The following is a 4,970-nucleotide window of genomic DNA, read 5'->3' on the forward strand; positions in this document are numbered from 1 at the left end:
AAGAAGAATAAAATTTTAATAAAAAAGGTTAAAATCAAAAATATTAAAAAGGAAGAACAAAGAAAAAGATGAAAAGAGAGAGTGAGAAAAAGGAAAAAAAGAGGAACAAAACAAAGTTTGCTTATTTTAGCTTGTATGACTCTCTTTCACATGATTATCACTTTTCTCTTCTCCCTATGTTTTTTCCTTGAATTATACCTTAATGATTAAAAACCCTTATCACATGTTTTTTGAATAATCTGTTTTCTCAGAGTGATGTTCAAATCAAGTCCAACATAAACACTGCAACCTCTATAGTGTATATCACAATGAACGATAGTGACCATTATGAGTTACTCGAGTACAATTAATAACTGATTCCAAAGTCTCCTATATATGTCTTTTATGTATCAAATATCATGTATTTGTTTGAGATGTGCAAACATGTATTATGGTGGTTTGTATTATTTACGTCACCAAGTTATAATTCAAATTTAAATTTAAATTTGGTAATATGCGTGTGTGAGTTATAGACGATTAAAGAAAAATCTTTGATTGTTTGGTGTCAGTCAAAAATGCATGCAAAACAATCAAACTATATGCAAATTCAGTTTACATTTGAAACTTAAAATTAATTGGTAGAAATTATTTTCATGTTAATAAAACCAAATTTAGAACAAGGAGTTGTCTCCTAGTGATTAAGGGCCTCCAGCTGGGGGTACTGCCATCTGGGTTCGATTCCTGACCGTACTGCAGAATATAATTCACATGGCGGCTGGAGGCTTCCAGGACGACGTCAGCTCCGCTTGGACACGACGCTAGTCGGATCACTTCGGTGGGACCGGACACCTGGGTTATAAAAAAAAAAAAAAGACAAAACAAAACAAAACCAAATTTAGTAGCATGTCATACAAGAAGGATTGAAAGTTGAAACCTTCCCATTACAGCCATAGCCAGCTCGAATCAATAAAGTTGGGGATAAAATAGTAATTTACAATGTCGGATTTACAATGGGAACTATTATTGTGCTTTGTCAAAAGGACAATCGAAATATTTAAAGAAAGAAAGCCCAAACCCAATCAAATGCCTAATTTTAAACATATAATTAGCTTCCTTAGCTATATTGATTTACAAAAAGTAAGAAAAAACCAATAATCACGTCACTCACTACATGGAATAAAAGAGAAGGTTCATTGAATAACAAAATTTGAATGCTTCAATATTTGATTGACTCTAAAATCTTGTGGAAAAATGATTTGAAGGATAACTGCAAATTAATTACGAGAGATTAAAATAAGAGATGTGTTCCATTTAAACCAAATATTAAATCATCGTGACATAATGGTTAGTAGTGCCGATGACTTAGGCATAGAGATCGGCAAGATACCTCCATAGGGAATAGAAATCTCCATAAGAAAACGACATTTGATCTTAATTTTCTTGAAATTCACAAAGATGTTTCTGTAGCTGATTTTCATTTTGATTAATCAAAGCTATATTACTATAACCATTCTTCATTAATGACAAATTATTAAACTATTACTATTAGATTCTTGAGTTTTCGTAGGGTTCCCAACAAACCCCAAAACCGGTGTACTTAATATCGAACCATGTTTATATTGGAATCATGTTTGAACTTTAGAGAGACAGAAACCATGTTTAAAAGTATTGATTCATTTGAAAAATTTGGAATCAAATTCATTTTTTTTAAGTTATGTCGCAAGCTTTATCAAAGAAAAAGAAGAAGATTATATCTGGACTAAAAATATTTATGTAAATAATGTTAAAATAACATAGCAAGTTTTTACTTACAAAATCGTAAGGTTACTATTATGTGAAAGCAAACAAAGATTAGAAAAAAAGAGTTAATTAAATAGAATTTCCAACTCTCACAACATTAAATGTGGCAGAACCTCCCTCACTTTTAAAATTATGAAACATTAATGGTAGCAGCAACCATTACGGAGCATCAAATTCTTACAAAAATAATGTATGTGAAATTGTGAATACGTATCTAAGTATATATATATAGAGTCGTATTACATAAATATAGGTAGTTAGGTACGGATTTGGCTATTGAATGGTCAATGTGGCAATTAGAACTACGGTCTAATAAAACACACACATGCTTCGAGGATATATTTATATAAGTAGATATTTGTGTTTTCTCTATTAACGAAAAGAAAATGTAAATTACTCTTATATATATATATATATATATATATATATATATAATACATAAAACTAGTATTAAATATAAATTGATTATATAAAAATACCTAAAACTAATATTAATGTATCTAAAAACAAAAAATAGAGTCCAAAATTATGTAAAATTATCATAGTTAAAGATAATAAAATTATTATAGTTGAAGACAAAATTTTCTTAATTAAGTTTATATACCTTGTGGCCTTTGTATGATGTTAAATACTCCATGTGTTTCATATTATAGGATGTTTTAACCATTTTATTTTGTTTCACAAGATGTGTTGGACAAAAAATTCAAGTTTCAATGCAAAATTGAAGTTATATAATTTTGTGACTATTTATATTCTGCAGTAAGTTTTTTTCATTGGCCAAACTCTATTTAATTAAGTAATAAATTATGATTTTAATTATGTAAGAAATATAAAAACAAAAAAGATTAATTAGTTTTTTAAACTTTGTACTTTTAGCCTAAACATCTTATATTTTGAAATAGAGGGAGTATTAAAAAGTAGAAAATATATGTGTGTATGTATAGTTAATTAAAAAAATATATAAAACAAATTTCAAAAAAATACACAACAAAAACAAAAATGTATATGGGAATTAGATATCAATCCAACTGCAATAGGTATGTAAGCCTCCCGTTAAAATTTTGAGATAATTGGGTGAAAGACGTTACTTTTTGACTTAATTAAATTTTCGATGTTAGCCCATTTGGCCCAAGACAACAATAATACTTAGCTACTCTTTCTTCCGACTATAACCTCACGCGCCCCTCTCTCTTCTACCAAATAGTAGCCCAATTACGCATGACAAATATCTTGCTAAAGACCATTCTCGAGGATTTAATGCGTGTCTCTTTATTCTGACTCTTGCGTGTCCAACATCTCTCTTCTACTACATCTCGACTTTTCGCTCTCATTTTCTGCAAGAATTTTCATCTTCTGTTACGACATGGAGAGTGTTTCTCTAAGTCTTTCTCAGTTTTGTTCCATTTGATTTTTTCCGGAGTTTCACTGCAGTTTTTGGAATTTTTGGTCGATTTGGTCGTATTTTTTCTCTTTCGCCGTCATTGGTTTTGTAGCCACTGTTTCTCCGTCGTTTGCAAAAAAACCTTGAATATCTGTATTTCTCGTTTCTTTTTTCCAAGTTCTTTTACTTCTTCACCTATTTTCTTAGATCTTATTTGGTTATTTATACATCTATATAGATCTTTACTTTTCTAATTGCAACTATTAAATCTATTGTCGGTCCATTAACTGACGATGATCTGTTTCTCTAAGTCTTTCTTATTTTTTTTCTCTGTCTCTAGCTATCTATATTGGTCGTTTCTTCTTTCCAGATCCACTTATGTCTTTACCTATTTTCTTAGATCTGGTTTGGACATTCAAAAATCTGCATAGATCTATACTTTCGTGTTTGCATGTTCATAAGTTTTTTTGCGGGTCCATTAACTGTTCACCCCCCTCGTAATCCACATCCAGCAATACCAACCTTGTTCTGTCTCCACCTGTTCATGTTTTTAGCAATCCAAGTTAATACATGGATATTCACAATTGGATAAGACTCATTATTTGCAAACTTTTCCTTATCTTGTCCGCAAGTTTGGAGCCAATGAGCTGATGCAAAATTTTCCTCTCCAGCCGCTGACTTTCGCTAGGAACACACACGTTGCTCAAGCTTCCGATATAGCCAACAGCGGGATGCTAGCGCTCTATTTCTTGGAAGCTCATGCGACTGGAGGCATTTCCAAGGTTTACCTTGTCCAAGAGAGTGGTATGCGCGAAAGAGCAGAGCAGCTAGCGGTTGAGATGTACGAGCACGAGAAATAAGTTTAGTAGGACATGGAGAGGATGCTGATGAAGAAGGCGAGGAAAGCTTTGAGATGGTGCAGAAGTTAAAGAAGGATAACGAAATGCTACGAATAACTGTTCAAGCACTTGGAAGCCAAACGCGACGACGACGGGACTTTCTGATCATTTCTGGCATAGGCTTCGTGTGTGGCATGATGACTATAGTCTACGCAATGAAGAAGTAACACATAACCATGTAAGACAACTACCCTTTGAATCGTATAATTATGTATTGGGGAATCGGAATGTTTATTTGTTTCATAAATGCTACTTTGTTTGGTATCTTTGTATTATGAAAATTTGGTAAAATTAACATTTTATGTTTATTCAATAATTAAGGTAAACATTTAAATAATATAGTAGAGTTATAAGAAATATGTTAGATAGCTAGTAAATCATTTGAATATGAAATAAAAGAACTAAAGTTCTAAATATCAGAAAAAGATGACAGATATCCCAAAGACCTAATACATCAATCTTAAGTGTCATGTTCAACGACATAGAAACCACGTAGAGCTTCATGTCATGGATGTCCACACGCATCGTGAGAAACAGGTCCATGTCGTCGTTCGTCACGAAGTGGATCGGCACTGGTTTCACCGATCCGTCCACGTCCATCCACTCTGGCATCTCATACGTAAGCTCAACCTTCTCAACATCTTGTTTGATGTTTAGTTCTTTGCACACCTTTTCCTTCGCGGTGTCAACCCCATCTCCCTCTCTGAAACGTATGCACTTGCCATCTCTGTCCCTTGCCGGCGTGAACCTCCACACTCCGCCATCATCTTTGTCCCACTTCCCGAGTAGGACATGCACCAAGTCGATGATTCTGTCTTTAGCCGCCTCCATCACGATCCATGTACAAACATAGAACATAACATTAAAAAACTTCTCTTTATGATTACAACCGCAAGGCTAAATTTTTTTTT

The 4,970-nt window shown here is 32.8% G+C and overlaps 1 long non-coding RNA gene across 1 annotated transcript; it reads left to right on the top strand.

Annotated features, from left to right (window-relative positions):
* The first annotated feature begins 3,241 nt into the window (after window positions 1–3,241).
* On the top strand, window positions 3,242–4,375 carry LOC110224617. Its single transcript, XR_002329108.1, has 2 exons — window positions 3,242–3,722; window positions 3,832–4,375. It is a non-coding gene; the product is annotated as an uncharacterized LOC110224617 (long non-coding RNA).
* Window positions 4,376–4,970: the final 595 nt, after the last annotated feature.

Source organism: Arabidopsis lyrata (assembly GCF_000004255.2).
Source record: "Arabidopsis lyrata subsp. lyrata unplaced genomic scaffold ARALYscaffold_1, whole genome shotgun sequence".
Taxonomy (NCBI): Eukaryota; Viridiplantae; Streptophyta; class Magnoliopsida; order Brassicales; family Brassicaceae; genus Arabidopsis; species Arabidopsis lyrata.